Genomic DNA, 19,709 nt, shown 5'->3' with positions numbered 1-19,709 from the left:
GTCAAAGATGGTCTTATCGAGGATTTAAGTGTTCATAGTTGAATGATCTACTGCACAATTTCGTGTCACTTTTTTCGGGGTCTGAGGTGCTCTTTTTGGTCTCAAGCTGACTTCAAGGCAAGGACGTCATGGATTGAAAAACGAGCTCGGTATTGGCATTCACACATAGTTGTTTATTTCGGCATGGGGGTACACTCAATTTCCGTGTGTTTTGGATCGAAAGGTAGGGCGCAGTAGAAGCCGAGGCTCTAACGTGCATCACAGTAATTCAACACCATCGCCGGGAAGTTTGAGGGAATTTGACGGACCTGCATCGTTGAAAACAGGGCGCGAGATTGTAATGCAACCTATCATTGAAGTGGGTTTGTGAATAGTCATTGATGAAAGTGCACCATGCCTGCAACCGCACACCTTGATGCACCGTTTACTCCCATCTGGTTCTTGCCGACACAAGTCTGCTTCGACGGTGTCGCGTTTCGGACTGTCCAAGATGTACTTGGCAGATGGAGATTCCTGTTGGCTGTGTCAAACCCCATTGTTCCTGTACCCCCGCAAGTAAAGGATGTACGAACGGCGACAAATGACTTCACGGTCCCTTTAGGGTTTGGGTCCTTCTTAAACTCGGGAGTATCATTCCTAACAGAATCATTGTTTTCCTTCCGCAGTGAGAACATGAATGAGGTGGGGTATGCATAGCCACATCGGTCGACAGTCTGAACCTCCTCCGGCGATCTAAAAGAGTATAGGGTCCAATAAAACTCCCAAACCAATGGGTGCCTGGTAGCGCAATTGGTTAGCGCGTCTGACTGTTACCGTGCTGACATCAGGAGGCTGTGAGTTCGAGTCTCACCCGGGCAGTTGCATTTTTGTTATGCCCTTTTGAGCCGGGGGGTAACTGCAGTTCATGAAGTCATTGCATACTCCAGAACTCAAGGGTTTTGAGCTCTGCAGATCCAAATGCCAGGTTCAGCGTCCTTTACTAATCGTTCTCCGCTCCACACTTGTGTCAGGCTTCAATCCGTTTCTCACGCGCATGTCTGGAACATTCCTAATGTGTTTGCAATGCCTTTGAGGGAAGCACAGCTGAGCTGCCAATAAATGGCGAACTGGGAGTTGAACAGCTTGGCACGCCGGCAATATCCTCGCGGAAGACATTGGTCAGGGCTCGAGATCCTCAGCCTGGAAGGAAGCTCAGGATAGGCCTGGAGATGCCGCGTCTAGGTAGATCCTCGGCCTGTTCACCTCGCCGGACAATGGGAACAGCTGGGAATTAATGATGCATGCGCGCTTGATCAGACGGGTTCTCTTGTGGAACACACCCCTTAGCGGGGTGCCTTTCTATCCGTGTTGATGTCCGGTTTGATCTTCGTGTGGAAAAGGTTCAACTTCGCCGATCATCGCCGAACGAACCCACATATTCTACTTCGCCTACACCTTCTACTGGTCACCCGAGAGTACTTCCGCAGTCGTCTCACGTTTCCGGCTTATTCCATTCCTGGAACCCTAGCTTTGATGCTTGTGCTCATGGTGACCAGTTCCTACAGAGCAGCTCTTGTCATATTATTGGAGACACTGCTCTTGTAGCATGTCTTTAGGCGTTGTTGCTCTTCAGGTCCATCTGACTTCAATCGTCCAGCCATTGGTCAGTGTAACTCCTGATCCCTAATCTGAAATTGGACATGAGAGTCTCGGTTGGAACGATTCATTAGGATCATACTTCTGATCAAGCCACTGGGAACCCACCGCGAATAGCGAGCACATCAGAGCTCCGGCTACCCCTCCATCGGCACTGGCCCTGGGCAGAGTTTGAATAACGACGGTTCCTCCGATATGAAATCGGTGCTTTGCCTTTATCCAACCATCTCAATGCATGATCTGTACAATAGCTGGCTCTCACATGCATTGCAAAATGGCGTGGATGTGCATGTGGATGGGGCGATGAAATTTGACTTGGTATCACTGGCGGACACAATTAATCCTTGGAGCCCGCCCCTGACGGCTATACTTGGGAAGGGAGGGAGATGGACTCGGTATATCCTGCGCCAACTAGTGATTCGGCGATGATTTCTCGTGTCCCTTGTTCCCGTGACTTACGCCTGAGGCATCTTACTTGTTCACTTCGATCCTGGACGCCGCTCAATATGACCATGATATTCGCGACCTCTTGTCTTACGAACAACTTGTATTATGACCCACCGGGAGAAGTGGGCGTGAATGGTTCTTAACGTCTTACAGCTTGGTACACAAGAACCCTTGATGATGCTCTGGTGCCGTGCCCGAATGCTTCTGGGAAGAATATCTAATTCTTTTTTTCACCGTATCATCGTTGAAAAGCTCATCAGCAGAGCCGGAGAATGGAATAACGTATAACTGCGAGATATATAATGCTGTAGATCAGCATTATCAAGACTGTCGTTGAATACACTTAGAACAATTCCTAGCGAGCATCTTCTCAAGAAGCCCATCATCACTACCACAACGTAGTACCACAGATCATCCGTTGTATACCTGTTCTTCCAGTATTTGGGGGGAATGGCTTAGTGTATGAGAGTTCATTCGTGAACGCCTTTAAGTACTTTTGGTCTTCAATGTTTCACTGACTATCGTGTATCAGGAAAGCCTTTGAACCCACCTCTTCTCTCACCCCCACTCAGGCGCTGCAATGGATAAGCCAACCGTCGCTAATGTTGGCGCAGAGGAGCCCGACTTTAGTGGCAAGAATCATCGTGACAGCAGTCCCAGTGTCAATGGCGCCCTCCTTGAGGGCAGTGTCGATTTAGCCGCGGCTCGACGAGCTCGTGTCAAAATCGATCTTGTTGTCCTTACGACGTCAACCGTCGTCTGTAAGCTATCTGCCGGACAGAAAATATGAGCCTTAATTTAACTAGTACCTTGTCAGACTTCCTCAACTTGATCGTGAGCTGAATCTTCCACGTACCTCGTAATACCCTTTCCGACCTATCATCTTACGCTCAAGGATAAAACGAACCTAGGTGGAGACCAAACGTGTTGTGTTTGTCCCGATTTTCGATTCTGACGACTGCTCACTCGAACAGGAAATGTTGCAAAGACAGGGCTTTTGAAAGACCTCAAAATGTCCCCGTCTCAATTTTCCATCGTTTTGAGCATCTTCTTTAGTGGGTCAGCTTCGAGCAAGGCCAATGATTACAATCGCTGACATCCAGTCCCACTAGTACCTTATCTACTTGTGGAGATGTTCTCCAACTTCTTGTTTAAGAGGATTGGAGCCCGTATATTTATACCTACCCTTGTTGTCGCATGGGGCCTGGTCGAGACATTCCAAGGTTTAAAAATGAAACTCCCGCATAGGAATCAAGTCCTGATCATCTTGACTTCCACTTGTACAAGGTTTCGTCACATCCTACCATGGATTAATCGTTTCCCGTTTATTCCTAGGGCTGACCGAAGGTATGTCCCGTTTTCAAGTTCTTACTGCCCATGGTTTACTTCCATTCCATTTCAGGGCCCCTGATTCCGGCACTCATCTTATATCTGTCGGAGTTTTATACCCGCCACGAGTTGCAGAAAAGGATAGCCATGTTCTTAAGTGCTACGAGCCTTGGGAGCGCATTTTCTGGACTTTTGGCTTACGCTATCGTTCATCTTGACGGTAAAGGAGGTAAACCCAGCTGGAGGTGCGTTCGTTGACATGTCGCTCAACCATGCTGAAATTTGCAACATAGCTGGATTTTCTTCTTAGTTCGTCCTTCAGGTATCAAGGGGACCTCTCCCTGAATTGAGCTATTTGTTACATACAGGAAGGTATCTTTACTATCGTATTTGGTGTCGCCTCCTACTTTTGGCTACCGAGGGATATTCCGAGTGCTACCTTGATGACGGAAGAAGAAAAATTCGCATACACTCGTACAATCCAAGAAGATACGGTTTTTAACACAGTGGATGATATATTCCAGCTCTCAAGCGTGTGGTCGACTCTCACAGCGCCTCATGTCCTATTCCTATCCACTGCGGGATTCATTATTGGTGCGTTGAATGTGTGCTCCCTTGTCGTGCTACTGCGTTATCATAGGTGTTGTCCAGGTTACCTTTTCTTTGGAATAGCGTACTTGTGAGATTATTGTCATGCTGAAAACCACTGCCAGAGCAGTAGGCTGATGATAAACTAGCCTCCCGACCGTAGTGGGGAGTCTAGGCTACTCCCCCGCTAAAACTCAGCTTTATGGAGTCCCTCCATTCGCCTGCGGGTTTATTTGTGCGTTATCGCTTGCATTGTTTTGGATTTTAAACTCAGTGTCTCATTCAGCGAGCATAACGGCCGCATATTTCAGCGACAAATACCGTTGCAGGGGAAAAATTGCGATTGGCTCCAGCTTCATCACTCTGGCAGGATTCATCATGATGTATCGTTCGTACACACCACTGCCCCATGGTGAACGTGGCGTTGACTTGAAATTCCATAGAGAGCACAAATGTTCATGTGAGGTACGGCTCGCTATTCGCCCAAGCGATTGGCTTGTACATCACCGTTCCTTGTACGGCTACGTGGATCTCAAAGTAAGATCGTCGACGATTTCGGTTTTGCCAAGTTGATGAATTTCTCTCGGGCAGCAATGTCTATCCTCACTACCGCCGTGCTACAGCTCTCTCATTTGGTAATGTCCACAACATGATCCCTAATTAATGCCTCTCGGATCATTGTGCTCACTGCATCCGGGTTTCCAGCAAACATCTGCAGCAGCTCTGGAGGGATATTGGGATCGTGGATGTACCACGATGCCCCTCGTTTCCACAAAACAACGAAGCTCAACATCAGCTGCACTGTTGGTGAGGGCATAACTGTTTGGCTCTTGTCCAACAACTTGTGCTAATAACGATCGCTGATCACGCAGTATTGATTGTAGATGTATGCCTGACACTTGGCTATTTTCATTACAAGAACTTGCAGAAGGCCAAAGAGCGCAGATTACACGGTAATGGCGCAGATGACGATATTGAAGAGAAGCTGAGGCTAGGTGACAGACACCGAGACTTCATATATACTCTGTGACCTTGGTCTGGTTTGTTGCGATCTTGTACATGTGTATTTTTACAATTACAATCGACAAGTACGAACAGGAAGTCCCAATGATGGCTATGACCCTCACGAAGGAGATAATTATTTGAAGTACACATATTCCTCCGATGACAGTATTATATCCGAGGCGCTTTTTTTCAGTGTTGTCACGATGTCGATCGCTGGAGAAAGTGAAATCATAAAGTCCTCCGGCTTGAGACTGGACGGATTCTCCAGTTTGCGCTAAGCATTCTCGTGAGTGGGACAGGAAGCCTGAGTGTCGACGTCCAGTGCATACTCTTCCACATCGGACACGCTCCCACCGGCCCCATATGGTTGCCAGTGCTTGGGGAAGTGTACCTCATCTTCCATGTTGTTTAAAGCCTCGCATGTGCAGTGAAGTCCAGCAAAAATTGATGATTGGGCAACCTGCCAAGACAATAGGGGGCCTCATGTGTTAAAAACCCAGGTTGTGGAAGAGGGGATAAATGCGTGAGTCCGAATGCAGGCGGGGCTCAACTAGAGGGGGGTCCGAGGGCTCCGGTAGTGAACCGAAGCTTCTCAGGGAGCCCGGTTCTGCTGGATGGTACAAGAGGCTCTAAGAAGGACGCGGCCTCAGCGACTCGGAGGGAGCGCTGTGCCTCCGTTACGTCTCAGTTAGTGTCAGGGCTCGGTCCTCGATCAGGGACAGCCCGACCTCAGGCCTAGGTGTGTGCGGTGTTCCGGGTGGTTGGGCGCTAGACCCTGTCCTTAGCTCCTCAAACTCACTGAAGGGACTAAGCGGGGATTGAGTTGTCATGTATTACAGAGGGTAACTACAACTTGCCTAAGCGGGGATTGAGTTGAGAAGAAGGGTAAGTTTCCCTATTCCCTGCTTGGCTACTATAAAAAGGAAGTGTACTGTACAGTTCATAACGTGACTCCGGGTAGAAGCCGAGCATGTTCCCGCGACTCGGAAAAGGTGTCACATGGGTTAAGGCGAGTTGCTCGCCTTAACCCACGTGATTTTTCCTGCGGGCTCACATGCAGGCTGAAGTTGTGAGAGGTATGTAGGGATGGGGAGGTCTGGGAAGGTGGTTCTGGGGTTTGGTTGGGTGCCCTGACAGCGGGGTCAGGGGCCGATCCCTGACAGTTAGTCCTTGTATTTCTTATGTCTGAGGTGTCTTGTAGAACAGGGACAGGATTCACTCAGAGGGACTTTGGGTGGCATTTTAGTTGAGATTAGAACTGAGGAACTACAGGTTCTAATCTACGTGTATTTATTAAAGGAGGATGGGGAGGACTTTAGTCAAAGCCCGAAATGACAAAATGGGGAAAACACCGAAAGGTTCCGAACGATATCTAAAACGGGGAACCGAGGTGTCGGGCCAAGGAGGGCGGAGTTGGAGGCCGGAAAATGAATGGGGAAGACAAATGGGTAAAGGGGGTTAGCCGACTGAATGGTAGTAAGAAGGTAGTCGTGCTAAGAATGGGAGATGACTAATAAGTGATAACGTGAGGGAGATCACCGAAGGATGCGGGTAGCTCCGAAAGCGGAGTTGCGTATCCGAAGGATGTTGGGTGACTCAAATAAATGAAATGGGTGGAGGAAGGGTTTAAGGGCATGTCACGGGATATCGGAGGTCCATCGGGGTTCGGAGCAAATCCGGGGTCTCCGAATGTTCCGACTCGGGACCGAGGTTCCGGGATGGGAGTGGCCAAGGTTCGGTGTGCCGCAACCAGACCGGAGCTGAGACAGTCAGGAGGGAAGGTGACTTGGAGAGTGGGGAGGCATGGTGTAGGGGATGGTGAAGTTGTTAGGAAGGTGTGATGTGGTGGGAGTGCGCGGGGTCGGGATTCCGGGATATGACACTCATGGTTGATTAAAGTGGAGCTAAACTGGGTTCTGAAGTGGTTCAAAATTGACCTAAATTCCACCTCAAGTGGGGCCTCAGTTTAGAGCGAGTTTAGGTCGAGTTTAGGTCACTTCAAGGGCGCTCACAGTTGGGGTGGTTCTAAAGTGCATCCAAAGTAGCTCGGGCCTGGATCTCATAAGTCTGTTCCATTCTGTGTCACGCCATCACTATACATCCGAATGCGCTGAAGGAGAGAACGAAGGAAGGTCAATTGGGAGGTTCAAACGAGACCACCACCAAGCTGTTCCCTGGTTCTTTAGTTAGGATGGGGAAGTGTACTAGTATTATTTGTTGTAAATATAGTACCAATCCGAGTGTTTTGGCTAATTCTATTTTTATGGGTTAGTCTAAAGTTTCTGGGAATTGACTTACAGATAAACCGAGCCCTGTGGAGCTGTTATTTTATTGAAATTTCTTAATTTGTCTAGGTGTAATTCTGTGTAGCGTTGTTTAATTTGGAATTTAACTTGAATTAAATCTTCTACTTGGTGAAGTTTCAAAGATTCTACTCAGTTAATGGATTTGGATTGTGTCTGGAGTGTCCCTTGAGTTTGTTTTATTTTTGTCTTATTTTATTGCTTGTTTTAACAGTAGCAAAATAACTGTTTTGTGTTTACACTTTGAAATCTGGAGTGTTAACCAGCTCTCCTGTTGAAATATCTACTTAATATTTCTCTCCTTAATTGCTGCCTTTTACTACAGTGGCAATCTTAACTGTATATCACTTTTTCGCACTGGAGTGACAACTAGAAATGCTTGAGAAAAATAATACTCTATTTTCTTACTTCTCTGAGGGGGGCGAAAAGTCGCAGAAAGGGTCTCCCTTTTATACTCCTTGGGTCGCCTTCCTTTTTCACGCTCTACCTTGTATTTACAGGATTTATTTACAGTGTATTTTTCTCAAACTGAATAAAAAATGAAATTTTCAGGCTATAGTTCTACTGCACTTTACTGTGCTGAACTGTGGCTCTACTGCGGTCAGACTGCGCCTAGAATCCTTATTGTCCTTCCTCGCCTAAGCTATTTTAATGGTTAATTAAAACTTGACTGTGCTGCATTTGTTGCAGTTTTCCTATTTCAAATTCCTCATATTTACCATTAAATTCGCTATGACTCGGTGATTCTGAATTCAAACTTCGCATTACTATGTGTACGGCTGCGCTGAGACCTTCAGCTGATTTATTCCATTTTTATTCAGTGACATTTAGTAAAAATGAGACTTGAAATGGTAAATGAGTGAATTATTCAGGTTTAAAACCAAAAGAAAAAGTTGCTAGTAGTCAAGAATTACTCAAACGAATGTATTGTAGCTCTCCACTTCATTAGAATATTGTTCCCTAAAATTCCCACCATGGTCCATCATAGTTTAGTGGTTTTCGTGGATTTCGTTCATCTTCTTTGATTCCCCTTTGTATTATCACATCCTAATCCTCCATATGTGTTGTTCGTTGTTATAGTAGGTCGTCCTCGAAGATATCATATTTTTATGTATTTTATTTAGGGCTCTGGACCTCATGAAGCTGTTTTCCCGCACGTTTTCAGGTTTCTAACTTCATGTCCTAGTATCTCATTCATTTCTGGATGGTTTCTCACGTTCTTGGTATCATAAATTTTCATTTATTCCCACCTTTCCAATGGTACTAAAGTTGTGTTCTATTTCCTGGTATTTGTCGAGTTAGCAAAAGTTCACGTGCGCATTCGGTAATCATGTGCGTCGTTCCCATAGTCATTTGTATGCAGGCGCTGTTTCTGTTTAATTGTTTGGGATTTATGATATGCGCGGATGTTTATATCTTTCATATGGGCTTCTGTGATTTATCTCAGATTTTTCCCTCATGATCTAAGGTTGTTTTGCACTTTCCGTGCTTTGTTTTGACCGGGCTCTTCCTTATTTGGATGGAAATTGGTCTTCGCGATCTGCCGAAGTGCGGATCTCGGTTCCGACGGCCGGTTCCCTTCGCATTGCCACCCTCACGTGTCATTAAACATGATTGTCACGACCCGACATATCCGTCGCTTCCCTCTATGCGCCCTAGTGCCACTTGGTCCGTCCCTCCCGCTATCATCATCATCCGTCCACCCATCCGTCCACCCGTCACCCTCATCCGCACTTCCTCCCTCACGCGCGTACCTACCAACCTAGGTTGCCCGCTTCATTGTTGTCCGCCCCCAGCCGGACGGCTTGCTAGACGGCCGGATGGCCTTTTCTCTTTTGTCTGCTTACGGACTATTGTTCTTTCCTTTTGTTCCTTGCTTGCCTTTTGTTGATCAAGTTTGCCGATATTAACTATTTGTTCCTTTCTTCATTCATTAATATCGCGCTTGATCCGCCACTCCTTCCGGGCCGGTCTCATTTAGTTACTTGTGTTTATAACGCGTGTAGGTTACACCGGATGTACCTCAGTTCGTATATCGACTTGGATTCCCCCTCTAACTCTTATCCTCATCATAAGGCTTCTGTCTGAAATTGGGACACCAACGTAAGAACGAAGCGCAGCGCTCCACCCGAGTCGCTGAAGCTAAAGTCCCGCCCCTCCGACCTTACGAGCCCGGACAACCTCGCGCGCCTAGCGGGTCACCCGGATACGCTTCTGGCACGTTCCTGACAATGATGCGGATTTCTATATTCCCGTCATGGGTATAACTTCACAACAACTGGACCATTTGGGCTGAAAATTTGCATAACTATATTTCCCTATTTTTCATAATTTCCGTGTAAATTTCGTGGTATGTTGTAATTATGGATCCTACGCAAACATCGTCTTTTCCCTGAGCTTGGACTTTGGATGTCGCTATTCCCGTTATTGGATATCTCATTAATGCATGATCCTTTTATTATGAAAATTTGGGTGGATTAAGATTAGATCCCTTCCTTTCTAATGGGCCATCAAGCTCGTCTCGGTCGTTACTGGTTAGTCTTCGCACTTGCTTTTTAAATGTTGTCCTCGTTTTGCAGGAGTTTTAGTCATATCTCTGTCGTTTATGGGTAGTTATCCCTGTAATTACTTCCATTGGGTCCGTTTGGGGGACATCTTCATTTCCTATTATAAACCTGACTTTGAATTTTGCATTAGTTCCTGAGGAATCCTTGTTCCGTGGTACTTCCATCCTTGGCTACGTGTGCAGATGTGGGAAAGTAGTTTCTGTGGAGGTTCTCTGATTGTTTCTATAGTCAAATCTTGGTCGATTGTCCTAATTCTTTCTTTAATATTTGGTATAAATTCTCCCGAGAATTCCGTCTTGTTGATGCTAAGCTTGAAGTATTTTTGCTAATTTTCTTTCTTTCAATTTATCGTGTATAGTCATAATAATTCGTAAAAATTCGTAAAAATTCATTAAAATTCAGGTCCTTCTATTTCCTCATATCTACTTGTCGTATGGGGTTTTGTGATTTATCTGGCATATTTCCATAATGGGTTACCCTAGTGTGACCGTTATTTCTCCTACAGCACTCCGTTGGAGGAACAACCTCAGAGCATATTTACCTGTATTTACGTTGAACACGTTACATAGAATCAATTGCCATCCTGACTGAGTCAAGCCTTTGAACTGGTTCTTTTGATGAAGACTTGGGTGAATGGGAGCGTGATGTTGTTTATATAGGTGCAATGTACAATCCATTGGGCTAATGACAACAAAGGAAACAGTGAATGTGAAACTAGTGCCTCTCCTCCCCCTTTGTCCTTGTGTCGCATCTGCCATGACAACATGCGGCCCTCCAGCATACACTGTGAATACATGCACATCACCATCAACAATGTCAGTGTCTAAAATTAAGGATTCACTCTTGAGTTCTAGTTTGGACACTGATGACAACAGTGACAATAATATCCACGTCGAGCAGCAGCAGCAGCATGGTGAAGGGAACGGACAGGTGACTTAGGTAGCAAACTGTACAGCTAGTGTTAACACGGACTTACTCAGTTTTAAAGCCGAGTTTAGATGGGTGACTTTAGGCTCCTGAGCCCCAAGTTGAGAAGGACCTAAAGTGGCGACTTTAGATCTAGTTTTGACGCACTTTTGTCACTTTAGGTTCACTTGAGAAATCTCACTTGAGATCCAGTTTAGGTGAATTTATTCAACCATGAGCCCCCCTAATTATTTGGCAGGATGCACTTCCAAATAAAGAAGGATTAGAAATACCTCTCGCTAGCTTTCCTTTCATCTCAAACAATCACGTCTATCACACACTGCATCGTAGATGCTTACAGCGAAAACCGGTTTATCAGGGAAAAAGGTGATGAGAAAGTCCCTGAATTGCTCAAATTGGAAGGGTGTCCCTGATGCACATGCCTCTGTTGCTGTCATGTTGAAAACTTCAAATTACCGAGTCAATGTTCGGAAAATCTCATAGGAGTAGTAGCATGAGGCATGGAAGAAAGGATAGGTAAAGTGAAATGGGGGGCAATGTTGTTCAGTCTGATAGCGGCTGGCTTGCAGAGGCAAACCATTCTTGTCACGAGATATCAATGGCGATGCGGCGCATGTGGCACAGGGTTATTCTCTGCCACATCACTGACACTTCTCATGCTTGGCAGGTGGCTTTCCTGCTGTCTATCGTGCCAATATAAACATGAACCAATGCCAGCGAACCTGGCTGCTTATTTAGCTCGACATGACCTTGGACGCGGGATGTGACTGGCAGGACTCCAGCCTCTATGACTTCGTAATATTATATTAGAGGATGCGACTGGCTCTGTAGATGCTTTTGGACCATCATCTCTGGTGTCTGACCTGTCAATGTTAATTAGAACTAGGAAAGCTGTCTTGCCCTATGTATGCGCTGCTGATACTGCTGATACGCAATGCTGGGCATCAGCAGCGGAATCTCCCAGGGAATTTCAGCCCAATGGCTTCTCAGGCCAACTTACATGATGAACACATTCAACGTTTTGGTGATGGTATGTAAGTCAACCCATCATCAATACCAGTTGTGCAACTTGAAACTTTGTTATCTAATTGAGCTTTCCTTACCAGAGATGACGCTAGGCCCTCCAACAATGTTCACGGCTGCTTTGGGGGGAAGGTTCTTCCACAATGGCCCATAAAACGATCAGAAAATATGGAGAACATTGTCAGGGCAATAGCCCCGAACCCCGAGTCATATGTAAATTAGATACATATAGTCATGTGGGTAAGCGGGAACCTCTGGGTAACTGCTTACACACCACCGTAAAATACACATACTTGTATCACTTACGGCTTTGTGTGCTGAGCTACCCAAAGACCTCACACTTTTTTAAGTGTATGAGGTGTGTTTTACAACACAACCCACAACAACTACATAATCTTAACATCTGACTCGGAAGCGCCTATGGCGCCTAAACATGCCTGCAAGGGCAAAGTCGCATCTGCAGCGACACTAAAAAGAAACGAGCGGTTTATTAAGAAACCGCAATCTCCCATCATGGGAGATTCAAACCAAAAGCCGTCGTCAGACAACGATGAGGATCAACATGATCCGGCATTAGCAACCACCTCAGGGCTGGTCCCTGAAGGTTTTAGAAACTTACGTGGAGTAAGTGTGGGGCCAAATACCCCCAGAACTCCACGACATACCGATCTAACCCAAGCTGGGGAAGATCCCTCACCTCCTCACGAGGTGATTGACTTGCACGAAAAACATGTAAGCGCCGAACGATCAGCCCAAAAAGCTGATCAGATAGAGTCGCAGGAAACTCCAGGGCCCCACTATCCCCTGGAGTCCCCCCTCACGTCCCCAAGTCAAGCCCCAAAGGCAGACAAAGGGAAACAAAGGGAAGAGCCCCCGCGTCGGCTATCCGAAAAACTACTGGACTTGTTCCAGGTTCTGTCTGAATGGAGGACGGAAAGTGAAGACCAACTTCTTCTCAGGCTAAAAGCCTGAGAAGGCGCGAAGATATGCCCTGAGAGCAGGATCTCCCAGAGTGCGGAAGCTCCAAAAGAACTTCCGCTGTTTACACTCCCACACACCATGCCAGACAAGGCAAGGTTGCCAACCTTGGAGGAGGTCTCCGAGATAATGAAGAGGAGGCGAACTGAAATGAGGGAGTTTGCTGAGGAAGCCTTACGCAAAAGTAAGGAAAAACCAGCGAACAGACCCCTCTATGAAAGGGAAGCACCCTCCGCAACGGCCTCGCCTAAACAAAGTGAGCATGGAGTGTTCACTCCAAGAACCCATTCTGGAACCCCCAGAAGCGGAAATGTCAACTGGGGAGAGTCTCTGCTCGCCCAACCAAACTTCCTCCTGGAAAACCAGGAATCGCGCATAATAAATGCGATAAACTCGATCCAAAAAAAGATCGAGGAAACGAACCATAATAGTACGGCTCGTCTAGAGATAACTCTAGAAAGAATGGCCAACACAATCGATGCGTTGACTGAAAAAATCAGCGAACAAACAAACTTGCTGAAGGAAATAAATTTCTCACAGAAGAGTGAGGAAACAAATAAACACCCCTGGACCACGGTCCAGGACATAAATAGAACTTGTGAAAAAGAACCACCAGTGAAAGCACACTGGAATATCATCAGCGACTCGACAGAGACGCTAAGGAGATCCTTCTCCCAAGGATAGGAGAAGACGATGCTGAAAGAAGGCATCATTCAGAGATTAGGAGGAGAATTGGCACGTACCAAAGGTTCGGCCAAACGTCCACTTATGATGGACCTCTCGAACAGAGAGGTAACTCAATCACACCCTCTCAAAACAATGAGAGAATACAAATACAACTTCAGGCGAATTTGCCTGAAACCAAAGAAATGCTGTGAGGAAGATTTCCCCCAGCAAAAACCCCCCAAAGGAGAGATCTCCATTGGATAGCGACCCCGCGAAGGCAGGGGAGCAAGAAGAGTACCTGGAGAAATGGTACGAAAAGGCCATAAGAATGGCCGAAGTGAGAATACTCACTCCCTACCCAGAAGGAGTGAAGCCTGAAGCCCTAAAGAATGGGCTGGCATTCCCTGACAAGAAATGGTCAGGGGAGAACGACATGGAATCGTTCTGGCAGTGGTTCACAGAACTACTGGGATTCCTCGCCTCGCGAGGATGCAAAGGTCCCCAATTTGACGAAGTCCACCTGGACTGCTTGATTCATGGATTAGGGGGGCCCGCGTTCGACCTCGGAATTAGACTCCGAGACGAAACTCTCCTCAGAGGAGACGAGGGCATGTTCCTCGAAGTTCTCAACATATTGATGAGAACTTTCATTAAAGCCTCTGCCGCACTGAACATGACAAAGAAGTACTGCAACGTCAAATACGAAGCAGAAAAAGGCCTAAAACAGTTCTACCTAGAACTGTCCAAAGCAGCGTCCCAGATGGTGATGCCGCCAGACCAGGTGTCCTTCAACGCCAGGTTCCTAAACTACATTCCCCTCGAATGGAAGAGGGAAATGATTGCTCATGATAGAATCAGAGCAGACTTCTCCTCAAACGAGGAGATGTTAAAAGCAATATCTCGTGTAGACGAGATAATTGACGGGCTGAAGATGTCTTCAGCCTACAAATCAGGTTATTATACCCAAACAACTACCATGGCAACCACGAGCTGCGGTAGAGCCCTCCCATCAAGAAAGAAGGCTGAAGAGCTGAAACCCAGATGGAAAGAGGATACATCCTCGAAAAACTCGAGGAAAACTGACCAAAAGTCAATTCCAATTTGCGGCAAATGCGGCAAAATAGGGCAAACGAAAGATTGCCCAAGACACAATGTAACAAGCGATGAAAAACCAAGGCGCATAGCTGCCATGGAGATCGCGACCTCAACGGATGAAGAGTCGAAAAGCTCATCAGATGAGAAACCAGAGAACAACCCTGGTAACTCCGAAGCATCAAGCTTCGAAGTAGAGGACCCATATGAAGGACCTCAATACTCACCTGACTCAGAGGGTGAGGAAGTCAACGTTGGGACCATAAGGATGGGCCCAATGTCAGTCGTCGACCACGACAACATAAATTACAAAATCAAACTGGCTGTAGCACGCCAGCTAGAAAACACGGCAGACGAAAAAGTCGCCAAAGCCTTGGTGGAAGCACCAAGAAAAGACGCCTTGGGGAAATACACCAAAGTACCCAAGGAAAACAAGGACAAAGGGAAGAAGGACCAAAAGTCCATTGAAACCCAGTCCCCCTTGTTTGATGCAAAATTCCGCATCTCAAAAGACGCGGGAAAATACCCTGCAAACAGACCGCTCTCAACGAAGAGAACGCTAACGGCTCACATAAAAATAGCAGGCATAAAAGCCTATGCGCTATTCGATAGTGGAGCCGAAACGGACGCTTTATCGCCGGACTTTGTCCGCACGGTCCACATCCCAATTCTCCAATTGGAGAACCCAGTTGTCCTTCAAATGGGGACGAAAGGAACAAGATCACAGATCCTGTTCGGAACAAACGTGGACGTTGAGATCAACGGCCATGTAGGAAAACACTACTTTGATGTAATCAACATCGACAGATACGACGCCATCTTTGGTGCCCCCTGGTTAAACAAAAACCAGGTAAGCTTAGACTTCCGGTCCCACAAAGTGAGAACGGTGAACAAGGGCAACATAGACACCCTTGGAATAAGCGAAGACCATGTGACGAGATCACACGGATGGAAAACTCGAGCAAGAGCTCGAGAACAACCAAAAAAGAAGCCCCCCTGACAGGGAGGTGGGATTGAAACACACCTCAGGGTAATCAAAAGAAAATACCCTGAAGGTTGGCCCAATCCTAGTCCGGAAGGACTAGAACTTCCAGATGTACCACACCTGGAAGGTCTCTCCATGAACAACCCCGAGTTTGAAACACTCAGGGAGTGGTGGAGAGAAAAATTCGAAACCGTAATGGCACCAGCGCCATTAGAAATGCCTCCCTTGAGGGAGGTGAACCATCGAATCCTGTTGAAGGATCCGAACAAGAAATTTCGGGAAAACACCCCGAGATGTCCTGCAGCACTGCAGGAAGCACTAGCGACCAAAATAGATCTATCCCGTGAACAGCGAGCAAGCATGCCCGCTACTGTGCATCTGCAAAGCAGATGGATCTTTGCGCACGGTAATAGACACGAGGAATCGTAACTCAAACACGATCCTCGACGTCACACCAATGCCAGACATGCGACTGATCCAAGAATCAGTCGCCAGAGCAACATACCGATCCAAGATCGATATGTCGGACGCATACAAACAAATACACGTGGACCCAGATGACATCCATAGGACGACATTCTCTACGCCCCACGGGACGTACAACTCGAACACAATGCAGCAAGGAGACTGCAATGCTCCCTGCACCTTCCAGCGCGCACTGACCTGGGAACTACGAGGAGAAGTAGGCAGATGCCTACACGTCTGGTTCGACGATATATTCACCAGCACAAGCTCGGTGGAAAACCACAATAAAGCACTATTGTGGTTGTTCACTCGCCTAAAAGGGGCGAAATTCTACATAAGCCGGAAAAAATTCCAGCCATTTGCCCCAATCCTAGACGTTCTAGGAAGCCGTGTGGACGAACAGGGCATCCACGCTCAAGCGGATAAAATGGAAAAAATCCGCAACTGGCGAGAGCCAGTAGACCACACAGGAGTCCTAAGATTCCTGGGAATGGTAGAATATCTATCGATATTCATGCCAAACGTCAGCGGTTACACAGGACCACTGCAAACAATCTGCTCAAACAAGCAGACATTCAGGTGGACACCACTCCACCAGAAATGCTTCGACGAGATCAAACGTCTAGCATGCAGGGCTCCGATCCTGAAGCCCGTCCAGTGGAACCCACCGGAAAGCCTCTCAGAAGAAGAGAGAACCAAACTCCATGTCTGGGTCATAACAGACGCATGCCCAGCGGGCATGGGTGCATTAATTGGACAAGGCGAAAGGTGGCAGACTTGCTGCCCGGCCGCATTCATGTCCAAAAAGTTCACCAACACACAACGTAGGTACTTCGCCTACGAGCTCGAGGCACTGGGTGTCCTCGAAGCACTCATGAGATGGCAAGACGACCTCATGGGAGGCTGTGAATTCACAGTAATCACGGACCACAAAGCTTTGGAATATTTCAAAGCGAAAAACCACAACTCAGGTAGACACCTGAGATGGCAAGCCTTTTTCGCAAGCTTCAATTGCGAAATAAAATACGTGGAAGGCCACAAGAACAACGTGGCAGATGCACTCTCACGATACTACAACTCGTCAACGGACGAGGATCTGCATTTCGACGACTATGTGTCGGTGGACATCCACCTGGACAAAAATGCAGAAGACATTATCCCCGACAGAATCGAGGAATACAAAGAACTGCTACTAAGCAGTACCCTGAGTAAAAACTCAGAGAGAAAGAGACTCGCAGCGATACGTGTGAGAAATACCCTAGAGGAAGCTCTAGGGGGGAGCGATAACCTAGAGGAAACTCTAGGGGGGAGTGCCCAAAATCTGGAAGAAATCATAATTCCAGAAGAGAACCTTCAAAAACAATTTGAAGAGAAAGACCTCATTGAGGCAATAAAATCTGGATACTCGAAAAGCCAGATCCACCGGGAAATCCTAGAGAACCCGGGAAATTTCAAAAACTTCTCTGTAAAAGATGGGCTGATAACCCGACTTGGAGAAGGAGGAACGACCCAAATAGTAGTCCCAAAAGGGAACTACAAAAGGAAGTCCATTCGAGGAATAATCCCTGAGAACATCCACGAAACACTTGGACACCTAGGATCCAAGAAAACAGTGGAAACCCTCCGTCGACACTTCTGGTGGAAGTCGATGAGGAAGGATACCCACAAGTTCTGTAGGTCTTGCGGAACTTGTCAAACGACAAAGAAAAGCACCAGGAGAAATCCCGGAATGCTTCACCCACTCCCAACCCTGGAGACACCATGGTCGTCAATAGCCATGGACTTCACAGGTCCATTCCCAACAAGCTTGGGATATGATTACCTCTGGGTAATCATTTGTAGGTTGATGTCCAACGTCCACCTAATTCCAATAAAGACAACAACGAATGCACTAGAACTAGCATTCGTATTTCTTCATGAAGTTGTAGGACTCCACGGTCTACCACACTCGATCATATCAGATCGAGACTCGAAATTCACGTCAAAATTTTGGCGCGAATTACACCGAATACTCGGTGTGCAGTTGAAATTCACAACTGCATTCCACCCGCAAGGCGACGGCCAAGCAGAAAGAATGATACAAAAAGTAGTACAAATACTACGCATGATGGTTAGACCAGACCAATGCGACTGGGCAGCGAAGCTGTCGATGGCGGAATTCGCGATCAATGCGAGCTCAAACACATCGACAGGATTTGCCCTGTTCGAATTAATCTACAGCCATATGCCAAAGATGTGCCTAACAGCACCACTCTCGGACTACCCGGGAGTAAATGACTTTGCCCAAAAAGCGAAGGAAAACCTCATGGCAGCACACGATGCGATAATACACAATCGCACTGCTCAAACAATCCAGGCGAATAAGAAAAGACGCCCGGACCCGCCTTTGAGAAAAGGCGAGCTTGCATACTTATCCATGGATAAGCTGAACCTACCCAAAGGGAGGGCAGGAAAACTAAAGCCCTTATACATAGGGCCTTACGAAATTCTGGAAACATTTCCAGAGACGTCAAACTACATCCTCAAGTTGCCACCACAACTTGAACAACATGGAATCCACCCAAGATTCCATGTATCCCGGCTCGTACCTCACGAGCTGAATGACCAGGAAATCTTCCCAAATAGGGAAGTAAACATATTCTACGATTTTGGGGAAGACCCCGATCGCGAAGCAGTAGTTTGCAAAATCCTAAACCACGCGTGGGTTCACAACGAACTCTGGTTTAAGGTCAAATGGGAACTAGGGGACACCACATGGGAACCCCTAGGAAATTGCAACGACCTCGTCCACCTGGACAAGTACCTCACCTTACAAAATGTAAGGGAACCAGAAAAACTCCCTATCAAAGAAGACAGGGAACTCTCGGCATCACTACACCCCCAAAAACGGAGGCGGAGGAAATAAAGCCGAGGGACGTTGGCCCACAGCCAAGAGCATGGGAAAGTTCTGGGCGAGTAACTCGCCCGGACAGCCACACCATGTACTAGAGATCACATGGGCTAGGTGAGTAACTCGCCTAGACCACGTGAACCACAGGCTCATGTGCAAAAGAACACACAACTGCAGCGAATCCCATGCATGCAAGAACGAAAACCCCTCCCACCACCACGAGAAACATAACGACGAAATGTCGTTCTCTGGGGGAGGCAACCCTTGGTTCGATCCAAACAAGCCACCGGACATCGAAATACAACAACCCGGGGAGCAAGGCTCCCCGGAACAACAACAACACCAGGCGCAGATAAGCACCATGGACTACATGATGCACGCAGCACAAATGAGTGCCACGAACCAACAACCATCCGCGTTGCTAACAGGCACCGCATACCCTCAGCCTCCTCAGAGGGGCTTCCAACCATATGCGGTGCAAACTGCACCGATGGCACAACAAGCGCCATTCCAGGAGCAGCATTTGCTGCTGCAGCCCCAGGCATACTCCCCAGGGAACTTCCCTGGCCAGATTAACCCCTGGATCGGCCAATTCGGCCCAGGTCCAACAACACCCCAGCCAAATGCAGGCTGGGAATCAGCCATCACGTCAGCGGTAGCTGCTCAGACAGGTCAGCTCCGCAAGGAGCTGAAAGAAATGAAGTCCCTCGTAGGAGGGAGACGAGGGAGCGACAGCGGCTCCTCGTCCAGACTGTCCAAACGGGCACGGTCTGATAACTCGAGGGCATCAGAAGACGCCTGCGACCATT

General features: G+C 47.3%; 1 non-coding gene across 1 annotated transcript; it reads left to right on the top strand.

Moving 5' to 3' along the window:
* The first annotated feature begins 774 nt into the window (after nucleotides 1-774).
* On the top strand, nucleotides 775-858 carry EI90DRAFT_t337. Its single transcript has one exon. It is a non-coding gene; the product is annotated as a tRNA-Asn (tRNA).
* Nucleotides 859-19,709: the final 18,851 nt, after the last annotated feature.

The sequence above is a fragment of the Cantharellus anzutake genome (genome assembly GCF_015039405.1).
Source record: "Cantharellus anzutake strain C23 chromosome Unknown EI90scaffold_306, whole genome shotgun sequence".
Taxonomy (NCBI): Eukaryota; Fungi; Basidiomycota; class Agaricomycetes; order Cantharellales; family Hydnaceae; genus Cantharellus; species Cantharellus anzutake.
This window is presented reverse-complemented; position numbering and strand designations above follow the sequence as displayed.